The sequence below is a fragment of the Amblyraja radiata genome, chromosome 1, assembly GCF_010909765.2.
Source record: "Amblyraja radiata isolate CabotCenter1 chromosome 1, sAmbRad1.1.pri, whole genome shotgun sequence".
Lineage (NCBI taxonomy): Eukaryota > Metazoa > Chordata > Chondrichthyes > Rajiformes > Rajidae > Amblyraja > Amblyraja radiata.
Window position 1 is genome coordinate 174,824,606 of NC_045956.1, and position 6,726 is coordinate 174,831,331.

Sequence of the window (6,726 nt, forward strand, 5' to 3'; positions counted from 1 at the left end):
GTATTTTGGAGAATTGAGGGAGTAAAGAAACAGGTCTGTAGTTTGTAAAATGATGCTTGTTCCCAGTTTTGTATATCGGTATGACTTTTGCTATTTTCATTTTGATTGGAAAAGTACCGGTTTGGAAAGATAAATTACAGATGAATGTTAAAGGTTTGGAAATCCCCTCAATGACCATCTCAACTAACGACATGTCAATGCCGTTGAAATCAGTAGACATTTTGTTTTTATATGTTTTAACAATGTCCAACAGTTCTTTTTCATCTACTGCCATAAGAAACATAGAGCAGGGATTTCTCTCCAATAAATTGTCAGGAGTTTCTCCAGATGTCCCTGGATCAGGGATTTGTTTAGCCAGGTCTGGTCCAACATTTACAAAAAAATTATTAAAGCTATTAGCTACATCCTCCATATTATAATTTTCATTGTCCTTATCAATAAAATACTTCGGGTAGTTTGTTTTCCCCGGGCCATTTCTGATGATACTATTAAGTATACTCCATATTCTTTTTATGTTGTTTTTGTTATCATCTAATATTTTCTTATAATAATCTTTCTTGCTTGTTGTTATAATATAAGTTAACTTATTTTTGTAATTTTTATGTTTATTTTCTGTATCTTTAGTTCTCTGTCTTATGAAATCTCTGTATAGTGCATTTTTTTTTTTGCAGGCATTTTGTAATCCCTTTGTAATCCATGGACATTTAGTATTTATTGGTTTTCTGTTATATTCTTTGATTGGACAGTTTTTATCATATAGTGACTTAAACATATGATAAAAACTTTGAAAGACTTTGAAATCTATGTTGAGGACTTACTGCCTGGAGTTTGAAAAAGGCTGGGATGAGGGGGTTCATCTAGTTATGTTTGCGGTGCGTGAGGTCGTGCAGGAGTCTTTAGGGTTCAGTCCTGCTGACCTGGTGTTCGCGCATACTGTACGTGGTCCGTTGAGGGTCCTGAAGGAGAAATGGTTGCAGGAGGATACAAAACGTAGTATTTTAGACCACGTCTGTACTTTTCAGTCTAGACTGAGGAGGGCATGCGAACTGGCAATGGGGAATCTTGCTTCTGCTCAGTCTAGGATGAAGGACTGGTTCGACAGGAAGGCTTCTAGTAGGAATTTTTCTCCAGGTGACAAGGTCCTGGTGTTGTTGCCTATTCCTGGTTCCAGTCTGCAGGCTCGGTATAGCGGTCCCTATCAGGTGGTTAAGAAGGTTGGTGAGAGGGATTACGTTATTGGTACCCCTGATCGGAGGCGCAAGACTCAGCTCTGTCATGTCAACATGATGAAGCAGTACCATAAAGCAGGAGCCTGTGGAGGTTGATGGGGAGGAGCTGTGTCCTTCGGTTTCGTCTAAGCCTGTTTTGGCTGCAGTGGTGCTGCCCCCTGACACGGGTGGTGATGTGGGTGAGACACGGTTGTCTGTGGCAGTGACGCAGGGAAAGCTGAGTAACTCTGAGGCTTTGGAGTCGCTTCCCTTGCGGTTGTCTCATTTGACTGGAAGTCAGTGGGGTGATCTGCTTGCTTTGGTGGAGTCAAATGGGTCACTGTTCTCGGATGAGCCTTCTCAGACGTCTGTGCTGCAGCATGACATTGACGTGGCCGGTGCTACGCCAATTAAACAGCATCCGTATCGGGTCAACCCTGACAAGCGTCATCGTCTAAGAAGTCAGGTTGACTATATGCGGCGGCATGGCATTGCTGAACCTAGTTGTAGCCCGTGGAGTTCTCCGTGTCTACTGGCTACGAAGGCTAATGGGGAGGACAGGTTTTGCACGGACTTTCAGAAAGTGAATGGTGTAACTAATCCGGATTGCTATCCTCTCCCACGGATGGAGGATTGCGTGGATCGTGTGGGAAGTGCATCTTTTGTGTCTAAGTTGGACTTGTTAAAAGGGTATTGGCAAGTTCCTTTGACTAGGCGGGCGAGGGAGATCTCTGCGTTCGTTACGCCTGATGACTTTCTTCAGTACACGGTAATGGCATTTGGGATGCGCAATGCGCCGGCAACCTTCCAACGGTTGGTGAACATTGTATTGTCTGGTTTGTCCTTCTGTGAGGCATACCTTGATGATTTGGTTGTGTGCTCCAGGTCGTGGATCGAACACATCGGTCATCTGAAGGAGGTATTTCATCGTCTAGCGGAGGCAAACCTAACCATCAATCTGGGGAAGTGTGAGTTTGGCCAGGCCACGGTAACGTATCTGGGTAAGGCGGTGGGCCGGGGTCAGGTTCGCACTCTTGAGGAAAAGGTGGGGCATATTGTCGCATTTCCTGCTCCAACCTCTAGGACTGAACTCCGTAGGTATCTGGCTATGGTTGGGTACTATAGAGGATTCTGTCCAAACTTCTCTGCGGTGGCTGCCCCTTTGACGGATTTGCTGAGTCCGAAGGTAGCTTTTGTGTGGTCCGCAGAGTGTCAACAAGCCTTTGATCATACTAAAAGTCTTCTGATGCGCGCACCTGTGCTTGCGGCACCTGATTTTGAGCGTCCATTTAAGCTGGCAGTGGATGCTAGTGATCGTGGGGTTGGTGGAGTTCTTCTACAGGATGATTCAGATGGGGTGGAGCATCCAGTTTCGTACTTCTCTAAGAAGTTTAATCGTCATCAGAAGTGGTACTCCACCATTGAGAAAGAAGCCCTTGCTATTTTAATGTCTCTGAATCATTTCGAGGTTTATGTTGGCTCCTCGAATGTCCCTGTCATCGTACTCACGGATCATAATCCTTTGGTATTTTTGCAGAGTATGAAGAATAAGAACCGGCGGTTAATGAGCTGGTGTTTGCAGCTGCAAGACTACAACCTTGAGGTCAGGCATATCCGTGGCAAGGATAATGTCTTGGCTGACGCCTTGTCGCGCCAGTAGTGTTTTAGCTCCTGAATAGTTTCTGGGATTTGGTGGTGTTTTTTCTCTCTTCTTCGGAAACTAATTCAGTATCTTTGGGTGGGGGTGTTAGGCGTTCCCCCCCCTGGTGAATGCTATGAACTTACCTTTCTCTGTTTCTCTCCCGAGTGCAGGCCTCGTGGCTGTGAGTCTGGAATCAAGGGGTTAAAGGCTCCTGTACCCGATTGGCCAAGCTGCGTCAGGTGACGGGTGACTCATCTGAAGCTTAAATACCAGAGTCTCCCAGGATTCTCTCTCTTCTTCGTCGACCCTGACTTGTGAGCAGACTGCTGGTGTGAGCTGCGGAAGGCCTGGCCACATGGCATAGAACTTTGTGTACTTTCACCATTACTTGTTAACAAATATTGAATTGGAACGGATAAGGGCTGACCTTAGTGTTTTCGTGTATTTTGTTTCAGGGTTGTATCTCTTTAGGCAGGTTTTAGAGTCTCCGGTTCAACGGTCCATCACGTGGCTGGCTGGAGCACTGTTAAATTGTTTGTCAGTCCATCCATATCCCTGACTGGGTTGTTTGAATCAGGTTTGGGTTTTGTGTTCCATTGAATAATTAAAACTATTTTTGAACTTGAACCTGGTTTTTGAATTATGTTACGCGGCTCTGAAGTAGCTGCATTCGGGAGTCGTAACAATATGTATAATGTATGTACAGGTGCACAACCTTTTATCCGAAAGCCTTGGGACCAGACACTTTTCGTAATTCAGAATTTGTCGGTCTTCGGAATGTAAATTTTTTAGCGTAGATTTTAATGGCTGGCTCAGTGGTAGAGTGCTCGGCTCATATCCGCAAGGTCGCGAGTTTGCGCCTTGATCCTGGCAGTTACTCGATCGCGAGTTTGAGTCTTCAATGTCGTTTTTTCTTGCAGAATAAATGTTTGTATGAAATACAGTGTAGGAGAAGTGTACTGACTGTGTGGGCAGAACTTTGGAAGTGATTGCCCACCAGTCTAAAAAGCCGCTGTGTCTCCCTGTCCCTGGGATAGCAGGGGGCGATCAAACAGCACAATACCCCCCTCCCCCTCCAACTCCAGAGGAATCCGCTCCCCGATGGGCCGCTACCAAAGATCATAGAGGAGCTCCTCTATGATCTTTGGCCGCTACAGCGACAAGTGGCAGTTCGCCCACAGCCCGAACTGCGCCCCCTCATCCGCCACCCCAAGAACAAGACGTACCTTGCACACCATCAGCTTCTGCCCCTACGTGTTCCTCTGTAGTTGGAGCGGGGCTGGGCTGGAGTTGCTGCTGGCTGTGGGTCTCTGGGATCTCCGTGCTTGCAGTGGGCCTGGGGGTCGGTGGGCGGCGGTGGGAGCTGTGGACCTACGGACCTACCTCCGTGGAGCTAGCCAGCTTTGGAGCGTGGAGAGTTGCGGGGGCGAGCTGCTGCGACCCGACTCCGGTGGATGGTGACACCGGGAGCTCGCGGGTCTCCGGTGGGAGACTGCTTTGCGGGGCACCGGCAGCGGCGACTTCTCCCGCCCGAATTACGGGGTTGAGAGCAAACATCATAGAGGTTGAGAGTGACCTGGAGGGGGGCCTTACAACACCCGGCGCGGCTGTAAATTGCCGCGGACTTGCTAGCGCCCGCCGGGGGCTCCAACATCAAGACCGGGGCAGGGCCCTACATCTCCCGGCGTGGCTTTGAGTGGCCGCTCCCCGATGGGCCCCTACGACGCCCCGAGCTGCGCCCCGTCATCCGCAACCCAGGTTCTCTGTAGTTGGAGTGGGGCTGGGCTGCTGTTGGCTGTGGGTCTCTGGGATCTCCGTGCTTGCGGTGGGCCTGGTGGTCGGTGTCCAATTGGTCCTGGCACGGTCCTGCTGAAATCGCCGACGTGAAGACAGTGCAAAGCCCCCGCGCCGGTGCAATGGGCGGGGAGCTGGAGAGGGGAGGGAAGGGGTCACACACATGGCCGGGAAGCAGAGGGGTGTAGGTGGGGTGATACTGAAGCGAGCGACAATCTGCTGCTGCCTGCCCCGCTGAGTTAAAAAGTTCCCACGCAAGACTCACGAAACACTGTATATCGTGAGTCTACCGTGGGAACTTTTTAATTCAGCGGGCAGGCAGCAGCATATTGTCAATTATTAACCCTCCCGCGCAATATACCCTCATCTTCTCTTTTATGAATGGGGATTTAGTTCCCCTTTCTTCGAGGACCGACCGGAGGTTCCGCTGTCACCTCTGCGGGCCGCCCTCGGTGAACGTTTTCAAGGACCTTTCTTCAAGGACCGAAAAAATGGCCGCTATTCGGAGGTTTTCGTTATTTGGATCTTCGGATAAAAGGTTGTGCACCTGTATGTGTAAATAAACGAGCAATAATAGTGCAACGACAAAAATAATTCAGGCTCCTACACCTCCTTCCCAATGGCAGGAGTGAAATGAGTGTGTGGCCAGGGTGGTATGGGTCTCCGATGATGCTGGCTGCCTTTTTGAAGCAGTGACTCCTGAAGTTCCCTTCGATGGTGGGAAGGTCAGAACCCATGATGGACTGGGCAGTGTTCACTGCTTTTTGCAGTCTTCTTTGTTCCTTGGAGTTGGAGTTGCCGAACCAGGACGGGATGCAACCAGTCAATGTGCTCTCTACTGTGCACCTGTAAAAGTTCAAGCGAGTGTTTGTCGACATACCAAATCTCCTCCATCTCCAATCAACTCTTTCACACCCAACTCCCAGAGGTGCTACCATGTGCTCTAGATCGGAAGTCCCCCCTCATTAGGTTATTCTGTTGTACTTGCATATTCTTTTTCACTTTTCAGATCTTGCACTGCAATCTTGCAATCATGAACAGTGAAAGGCCTGGATAGAGTGAATGTGAAGCGGATGGTTCTACTAGTGGGAGAGTCGAGGACCAGAGGCCATAGCCTCAGAATAAAAGGTACATTTAGAAAATAGATGAAGAGGAATTTCTTTAGCCAGAGTGAGGTGAATCTGTGGAATTCATTGTCACGGAAGGCTGTGGAGGCCAAATCACTGGATATTTTTAAGACGGAGATTGACAGATTCTTGATAAGAAATGGTGTCAGGGTTCATGAGGAGAAGGCAGGAGAATGGGTTGGGAGGGAAAGATAGATCAGCACGATTGGATGGCAGAGTAGACTTGATGGGCCGAATGGCCTAATTCTGCTCCTAGAACTTATGAACCGTTCTGTTGTTCTGCACACATTGTTATGTGTATCATTACCTTAAGTATACAGTCGACTCTGTGAGGTTCATGTGAACAAGGAATTTCATTGCACTCTGGAGTATATGTAGACCATAAACGAATCTGATCTGATCTGATATGTTCTATTCTCTCTTGACAACATCTAACACAACGGCATTTTGCTGCTAACTTGTTCAATTCTGCCAAACTCTTAATTTCATAATATTTAATTGGTGTCCCCTGGCATTTAATCTGTCAGCTTTCATCAACTTTATCGGTTCTGTTAGATGTTTAAATTTGTTACTTCAGAACCTATTTTTTCCCAACAGAAAAGCTTGGCTTTCTAAATTGTTCCGCAGAATGGAGAATGGTCTTAATAGCACATAACTGAGGAACGTTGTTGTGTAAATTCAATACTGTTACAATAGAATCAAGCAACAGCATCAGTCTTCCAAATGAAGCCTTTCCATATGAAGCCATCAGCCACCCTCCTACACCCGAGACTAAAGATCACTGCTCCAGACCACTGATCCAGTTCATAATGGCAAGCTTTCTCTCTGTACTGACCTTCTCACGCAAGGATTATTGTTAATGTTATTATTGCACTATTATTGTTTGTTTTTTTATGTGTCATGGGCCTGTCCCACTTACGCGACTTTTTCGGCGACTGCCGGCACTCGTCATAGG